A 9,596-nucleotide genomic window follows, 5' to 3' on the forward strand; every position below is an offset into this window, starting at 1 on the left:
CTCTTCTACTTTTTAAGTCAGGTTTAGGGTACCACATGGATCTATACTTGGACCACTTCTCTTTTTCCTATTATTCAAGGATCTACCTTCCTCATCATCCTGATTTACTCTAAATTGTTTGCAGATGACAGCAATTCATTCCATTCATTTTCGAATAATACTAATCTAAACCATGTAGCAAACTGGTGTGCTGCAAATAAACAACAACAAGAAAACTATGATCTCCTTTCTTCAATAATAGTGAATGTCAATAATATTCTACTGTTAATACAGCTACTTACCTTAGCTCTTAATAAAAACACATCTCTTGAAAACCTCGCAAAAAACATGTGTTAGCAAAAATAACACCACCGATAGGCTAAATTTCAGAATGACTTATTACCATAGTTCGTTTTGATTCTCCCACATTTATCCTATGGTTAAGAAGGGGTAGACTGGCCCAGCTGTGATGATTCTTTTTTCAGTTAAAAAAATTGGAAAAAATAGTTCAGCGAAAGGTGGGCTGAACACGGAACTACCACAGACTGGTCTTATTTGCAACGAATTTGTTGCTATTATTTATTCATAATATGCAGTGACTTCACTGAGCGGATACAGAAAAAGAGTGGGGGTGTTCGCACTGCATAATGAGGTAAACATTGTGTTTTTTGTGCAGATCGCGCTTCACTGTAACCCAGGCGAGATAAAGCTACATGCAGGCTACTTCTCCCTATTAGAATAATTTGTACGAAACGTTATAAATAGTAATTTGTTTGTTATGATTGACGATCAAGAAACTTGAAGAAAAGCCTTCAAGTACAAAGGTTAACTAGATATAGTTTAAAGGTTAAATTTCTCTGATTGGATAACGTTCTTGCCTGTCATTCTGCTCATTAAAGCGGGCCCGTCGTCGCGCTGCGCATGTCCAGAGTTTTTATTTACAAGCACCTTTTGTTGCCCACAATGCACCTCGCTATTTTTTTTTCTAATTCAAAATGGCGGCAAACTACGATTTAGCGATGATTGAGGAAGCACTGCGAACAGTTGAAAACGTTGATGAACCAAGGTCCTGCAAATGCAAAGGTGCGCGTATGCGGAAACACGGACGTGAGTCTTGTCCTTGCAAGACATGGGACGAATTGTGCAACGATGCATGTAGTTGTGGTAAACACCGGCCAACTTTATATTCTATTTTTACTCTATGTAAATTTTACATTTGTTTTTGTACATTTTGGGTGGATCACGTACCTCATGAGACAAACATGTTATAGTTATCAAGTATTGTAATTAGCAACTGTACACAAATTATGATAATACCGTCATTGCGGTAAATCACCACCAAGCCAAACACAGTTCTGTAGCTCACGATTCCCTTTCTTCGGGTTCCAAGGGTGGGTGGGTCGCAAAGTTTTCGAAACACACAGTTATCGCAGCACACGCAGGGTTATCCACTGCCTAACATGCGTATAATAATAGCCATTTTGTATTATTTAGTAATTTAGTGATTGTATTTTGTTATTTAGCATATTGTTTTATATTTTTATATTTCCTTTCCTTTCATAAAATAAAAATAAAGAAATAAACAGATGTCAAAGTTATTACAAGTAAGAATTTATAACTTAAAAAGATGCTGCTAATGCAACACTAAAACAGTAGTTGGAAGGGCTTGTGTGTTTTGTTTATTGACAGTCATTGGCCTTGTAAATGATAGTCCAGGAAGTTATATAATCAAATGCACAGACTATGTGTCTCTTCTTGATATTCCATGACACTGTATTTATCCAATTATATTGATCATGTGAATACTTGTAAGCTTGCTTTGTTTATTTTGGAATTCCACCGAAATACTGTACACCCACAAAACAATTTTTACCTCGCCTATTTATCAAGAATAGTTATGGTACCCCCCCCCCCCCACACACAATATTTTGTGTGAGGTACAGAAGGAAGTCTTTCTTTAAATTCATCCTGTAAATTGTTTGTATCATTTTCTTGGATTTTAGTTTCCAATGCCCCAACATTTTGATTCATAGATTATAACTGATTTGTTTAATATGTTAAATAATCTCATTTTTAGGTCTATATATCTAAAATTCTAGTGAGATTATTTTAAATGTGAATTGATTTGTCTGTTTTTGTAGCCAGATGTGACATTACATTTTTGAAACTTGCCATATGATTTTATTACTATTCCCAGATATGTGTAGCTGTAATTTTACAAAGTTAATTTTGTGGAAATCAATGGTAAATTTAGACTTGTTACATGCCTCAACTGTATGAAGTTTGATGTACGCCAGTTTTTATTCCACGAACAGCATTCAAAGTTTACTAATCAAAACTATATTGTTGTATATAAATTTAGACCATTCAGGACTAGTTGTCATGAAACTATATTTTTCTCTTTATTATTCAACATATCATGTACAATTACCAAGGGCAATAATTTAGACATATACCTTTTGTGTACACCTCTGAAATTTTGTTTATTGGTTTGTGGGGATATTTAGGGTGAAAATAAAATCATAAAATAAAAGTATATACAATATGGATTAGATGATAAGCTGAATGTGATTTTTGTTCAACTATGTTTACAGTAGAGATTTTTAATTTACACCAGGCTATGAAGCATTATTTACCTACATTTCAATAATTATGTTTTTCCCATGAATAAATCATTTATTACATTAATAACCTTTTCAGTGTTTTTTTTACCTAATTCAATATTTTTGTGGCTGTAAACTAATAAAAATATTATTTCCAAGCATTTAATATTATGTTATCCTTGTTTTTAGGATTCTACATCTGAAGACTTAGATGGGGCTGAAGATGCAGTAGCAGTGAACATTCGCATCCCTCTGAGAAAACGACGACTAATTGTGCAGTGAGGAGGATAAACAAAGAGACCACAAAAGAAAAATGCAGGTAAAGATTCTCCACAATTGGTGTCTAATGATCAAATATAATTCCCGATTTGATAGCGCTTACACATATTCTGTGACCTGGAGACAACAAACCGGAAGCTAGGACATATTTTGAATGTTCCAAACGCACAGAGTTGCAGTGCACCGAACATCAATGTTTCCAACTCAACGCAAAAATTCCCCTGAAATAAAACTGCCATCTTCTTTCAACTAACTCGTACCAGCCTCTGACAATTTGCACACTATTCTGCCGAGCATGCAAATTATCAAAGGCTATAGCATAATATTTTTATATTTTTTGGGAGTTAAAAAACTGTCGTATTCACACACATACCATCGCTATTTCAGAAATAATCTTTTTTAAGTGAAAATTCACGTTTCTCGTCTGTCTTAAATAGTTCTTCCAGCTGCCCTTGTTTGTAGCCACCCACACTCACTCCACTATCTTTAAAAAAACTTTTTCAAATATGTCGCAACCCGGAAGAAGTCAGTATGTCGTCCGGTGTTCATTTGACTTTTTATATTTTTGTCCTACCCTCGCCCGTTGCTATGTAGGTTACGCATGTGCAAATGGAATTACACCGCGTCTGACAATAATAGGGATTTGTGCTCATAAATGTTATTCTTTTTCAGAAGTGAATTAAGACCATCTATTTCCATTTTTTTATGAGCAGTACTTGAATTTGTTATTCAACCCTCCCCCAAAACAAAAACTATGTTTACTGTGTGCGTGTTTCAATTACCCATGTCATTTTAGTAAGACTGAAGTCAGTGGTATGATTGTTGTTTACAGTTGCAAATATGAAATTTCTTATTTTCAGGAATTTGTTAGTGGTCTAACCCAGAGAAAGGCTTGAGCATATAACATTGGAGTTGTTCAGACGTCAACCAGGTGCGTGTGCTGACTTGGTCTTACAAGAAGGCTCAGACCCCACCATCAGTAATCCACCTCCAGATCCACAACCTGTTCCCAAGCCTAATGAGACTACTCGACCATGGTGCAAGTGTGGACAATGCATAAATATGCCAACTCAGATTGAGAACAAATGTTGTGTTGTCAGACAAGGCCAAGAGTGTCTTACTGGTACTTGGTTATTCCAACATTTAGTATTAGATGGTGATGTTCTTGAAGTAGCAATGAGAGTGGTGGCTGCTGTATATGCTGAGAATCCTCTTAGAGACAATGCATGTTTTCGTCACTATGCCTATAGGCAATTTATTTATTGGCAATACGGACGTTTGGGAAAAGGTGACCGTCGTGTTGTACCATCATGCTGTGTTTGGGCAGTAAGTCGAAGGTTTCCTAACCCCAATAATGTATATGTTGGCTTTAAAGAAGGTGCAATACAGGATTGATCATTTCTGGTCTTGATTTATATTATAAATACTAATCAGTTAGTCACATTTAATAATACACTTTGTAACAACTGTATAAATAAGAGAATAATAAAATTAGCAGCTAGATTCCAAACAGAATTTATATGATAGTTTAATCTCAATAGCCATACTGTAAACCGCTTTAATTTTGCTTGCTATACAATTTTACGAAAACCTGAAAATCATGTTTAAAACAGTATCATCTTTTAAATCTGGTGACGTTCAAAGCTTTGGCAGGCATTGTAATTGTAAAACGTAGCACAGATACAAATACCAGTATGAGAGAGTCAATACAAAAATTATGTGGCTTTAAATTCCAGGCAACTTTCACAAAAGTCAATCGCCGCTGATGTGCCTCAAATTAAAAAATCATGAAATTTTCTAGCCGCCAAATTGTAACGGTTTACAGTATTCTCTGGTCACATTGGGTTTTAAACTTAGATATCAGCAATAATAGAGTTCCCTTTGATCTATGTGGGCAGATGACTAACATGGCCTTTCTAACTGCCAAATTTGTTCAGCTGCTGTAGTCATACTTCTATGTAGTGTACAATATAGAAAAATAAATAAACTTTTCACATTCAGTCTTCTTGGTTGGCATTCGATGTTATTCATGGTTTTCTTACTACATCACTTCTGGGGAACCAGAATTGTAATTGCATATTACAGAGTATGACATGGTAGGAGTGTGTACAAATTTTTTGCTGAGCAGTCAATACAGGAGAAGGCAGAAGCATGCACACTGCGTACACAATATGCTAATGACCTTTAAAAGGAAAGTCAAGGCTAACAACATAATACTCCCAGATAAACATGTAAATAAATATTTTCAGTTCTGTTTCCATGACAACTATTTTAGAAGCACCAGTACATATATGCTACCATGTTCTAAACTTTCAGCCAATTTGAAGTTTTAACTTTTGAAGTTATAGATCATTTTCTCAATTTCTGACAACAGATTCTATATCAGACTTTACCCATAATCCTTTGCTTGAGAATCAAGATGGCTGACTACATAATACGGATGAAAAGTTGAATATCTAGAGAATGAAAAAAAAAATTGCATTCTCCTACATTTATGGAGCTTTTTCTTGAGGGGTCATTATGTTGTATCAAAACCCAAACTTGTTAATGACCCAGGGCTGGATTGCAGCAGAATCAAGTACTAATATAAATAACATTGAAGTAATTAGATTCTGTTACAATCTGATGTAGATGATCTTGAAAATCTACTGAGATGTTGTGAAACAAGATCTGACAAGCTTGGTGGGTCCATAAGAGATCTTCCTGTGGATTTGGCGTGGATCATCTTCAGCAAATGATATGTGCTGAGACATATGCCCTTCAACAGTGGATCTCATCCTGAATATAAGTTCTTGTAGCTCAGTAATATAGGTATATTGTTTTGGAACCAATACAGCTGATTGTAGAATTTGTTTGACTGTTTTGAATAGTTGATTTTGAACCTAGATACAAAAAACATGTCCAGTCATACAAAGTATGGAAGCAAGAAATAACAACAGTTTTCTAAAGTAAAACTTAGCAGCCATTCACAAAATAGATCTGCTGAAATTCTACCCATGACCACTTTGATCAAAAACTAATAGTAGTTTCGATTTGTATAAGTAGCGTCACCAACACAAAAATGGGATACCAAAAAAGTTATAATTCAACCCATCTGTCCAAAATATCCTGGACAGGCTATTGAATTACAAAGTTTAGTAAAACAAGTATTTTTTACATATGAAAAATTTATCAGATTCAGTGGAAATCAATTCATTAACACAATTTCTAACAAGATGTAATTTTGTCACTGGCAGTGTTTTGTTACGTACTTTGGTTGTCGATCTTTACTGACAGCTTGTTCACGTCCAGCATGCATGTTAAAGTCTATGGCAGCGAGCTGGGTCCGAGCCTTATATCCAACATTTATTAGATTTTAGTTTTTCTACTACAAAGTTGCATATGATATTATACTTACGTGTCGTTTGGGAGCATACATCAACATGTGGCTATGAAAAGATTCCAAGAAACCAGTATGTCTGATGATGTAAACCAACAAAATACATATTTTAATTAATCATATAAAATAGCAGAAATGAAAATGTGTAACAAGTTCATGTACACTATGTTTAAAATCCTGCGCTGAAAGATAGTCATAAAATACAATGATAATGTGCACCTGAAGTTAGTGTAGTGCCCAAGATTTTTCAGCAGGCGCTTATCCTCTACAATATTCCTATGGGCCAAATGAGCAGGTGATCCTTTTTCGAGCCAAGGCTTACACTGGTTTTCTACATACAGGGGTTCATGAGCACATCCACCATATGTACCATCGACATTCAATAACCACTCATGTTCATTAACCACATGATGCAGAATGCCAAACCAAATTGCCTGCAAAAGATCAACATGATATTTGTACCCATGTAATTATAATTATTATAAGCATACTGCATCTAATATTTCAAATAAATTATTCCTGGATCTAAATTCTTGAGTATATTAGAAGAATACACAACACTCTAGTGCTCAACTAAAACACAAACTAAATATGACATATACCTTCATTTTCCTCTCATCACCACCACATTCCTTGGAAGCATACCAAAAATGGTTTCTAACTGCAGTTGCACACACAAGTTGTTCCTTACAATTCTTTGATTTTGATGCCTGAAAAAAAATGCTAATTTGTTGATCATCAGATGGAAACCATTACATGAAAACGGAAAAATTTGAAAGCTTGGAAGTTGGCTGGTGGGGATTAAGTCAATGAAAAACTATACACATGAAACATGTTGTGTACAGGGCCATTGCAAAATATAGCAATATTATGTGATATCATTTGTGTACTTCATCAACATTTGTAACCTACCTCTACAACCTTTTTGAGAATATTTTTTCCACCATGCCACAGTGTTTATATTTGTGTACTTATCACAGTTGACTGAAAATAAGCATACCATAAGCATAATGATGTGAAGATTATTTAACTTGCAAATTGGTATGATTCATGATTTCTTGATTCGCCTCCACATTGCTCACATAACTGCAACATTATCAACATTTGTAAAGCTGATTGCCATAAAAAAGGATGTTCACTGAACACAATAAGTTGATACTTAGAATAATTTATGAATAATATGCTGTTAATATAAAATATAAAATTTATGTCTCAATACAACATATAGTAAGGTATCATTCAAGACGTGGAGTGGCAAGCACAATGTCCGGGCATAAAATGCACGATTTTTGTACTTTGTGTAAGCTTGTTATTTTACACCTTTTTGTGGATGAACTACACAGCAGAGATGCTCAATCTCTTGCAATTCAAACATTCAATAAGTCCCAGCACACAAAGAATCAACCAATTTGTTTTAATGACTGGAGGTTAAATAAGAACACATATTATAGCTTTGTTTTAACTGAAAGTACTCTAATAGTTGTGTTTCATCATGACTGCAATAACTAGAATGGTACAAGTCAGTTATGTAATTTTGCACTGTTGTATAAGAAATACGGAGACAAAAGTGGACAATGTAATTACTTACGCATGAGTGCTGCAATCTGTATATGAGCATCTGTGACAACTTCTTCAATCCTAATTATTGTCTTTAGTTGGTCAATGGATCTTTCAAAGCCAAGGCGTTCCATGTTTGGACTTTTTCCACCAACTTCTCTAACATCTACTACTTCCGTGTGTAAAATGGTTTTAGAGGCAGAATCTCCAAAATTATATGATAAGTATTGAGCAGAATGGCCCGGCGAATCATTACGCCCATCTCCACAAAGAATAACACTTCTATCATATGACTCAAGCAAGTCCTTTCGCAATGTATTCCAGTATGCTTGGATGGCAGGTGCAGCATAATTTTTCTGAACGCGCAAAAAAGTAGTTTCTGAAATGCAGGCAAACCGAAACAAAAGTTCAATTTTTCTAAAACTGTTTCCTGATAATAATGTAGACATGGAAAGTTGCAGATTGGTAGCGAATATACCATCATAACGTGGTTGAGATTGCCATCTGCAATTTCTATGAGTGTCAGAACAAATCCATTCAATTGTGAGAGCAGTTCCAACCAGAGAATGGCTGTAGGCGAGTTTTTTCTCACATTCGTTACGACAGCACACATCTTTAGAAGCTTTTTCACCAGGTTAACAATTGTAGACACATAAGCTATACACTTAGGAGCTTTTATCATATCAACAGCATCATGAGTGACTCCATTGTCATCAGTACCATGACAATCAAAATTAAGAACAACATCTTCAACAGAGCAGTTTTGTAAATAAAAATTTCTGTAAATAAATTATATACAATACTTTGAAAGCATCAAGATTATATGGAGCAAGCACATACTGTATTCATTATTAACACTTCGCGGTCAAGCTACACTTCCTTACTGTCAGTGAATGAGCAAATATGGAAGAGAACCACATCGCTAATTCTAAGTAGCGGTATTATGAGAAGTAAAAAATTCAGTTTTAACCCCAATTTTGGCAAAAACACAAAACAATTGAGATACAGATAGATACACAAACATTGCCACAACAATAAGTATTGCAAACCTGATATTGCTAGATATATATATCTCATTGTCACATTCATCACCATCATCTTCTTCTTCACTTGCAGTTAGCGTTTCTTCAGGATCAATCCTATGGTAATAGTTGAAAGTAATAGAGGGCTGAGTATATATTCAGAAAGCTGACAAGTAAATGCATTCAGCACTGGCAACAACAAAAAGGGACCAGAGACGACAACCCCTTCAGCATGTTTGTCAGAATAATGACTTTTGATAATTGTGTGCTGAACTTCATTCAGCAATCAATATAAAATATATTGCCACACTGGAATGTAAAAATGTTACATCTGCTAAGTAATTATGTGTATTGATGACAAATAATAAATAAAAATTGTACAAGCATTACACTTACATGACTTGTGGTTCACAATGCCTAGGGCGTACAGGAGTAGACGAAGCAACTGGAACAGGTTCTACAACTGTGAAAAAAGGATAGCAATGGAATTTATCAATATAAGCATGTACAGTACCAAGTATATATGCAGTCCTGTATGAGATTTTTATGAAGTGTGCTTTATATTTAGTGTTAAAACTGAAATATATTCAGCTCAAAAAAAAAATTGCTCAATGTTACAAAAAGCATTTCATAATTGAAATCATATGAGAAGCTTAGCATATCTATATGACACACAATAAATTTAACCAGGTCTATGGTAATAAACTTGGTTTATTCTACAAACAGGGCACTGATAAATCAACAAGTTAAATGTCAATCAGAGTCACATTGATATGG

The 9,596-nt window shown here is 34.7% G+C and overlaps 2 pseudogenes; one reads left to right on the forward strand and one right to left on the reverse strand.

Annotated features, from left to right (window-relative positions):
• The first annotated feature begins 974 nt into the window (after window positions 1-974).
• Window positions 975-4,256, forward strand: LOC144352204 (uncharacterized; annotated as a pseudogene).
• A 1,210-nt stretch (window positions 4,257-5,466) lies between these two features.
• Window positions 5,467-8,479, reverse strand: LOC144345257 (uncharacterized; annotated as a pseudogene).
• Between the last annotated feature and the right edge of the window lie 1,117 nt (window positions 8,480-9,596).

Source organism: Saccoglossus kowalevskii, chromosome 19 (genome assembly GCF_978046115.1).
Source record: "Saccoglossus kowalevskii chromosome 19, keSacKowa6.1, whole genome shotgun sequence".
NCBI classification, from domain to species: domain Eukaryota; kingdom Metazoa; phylum Hemichordata; class Enteropneusta; family Harrimaniidae; genus Saccoglossus; species Saccoglossus kowalevskii.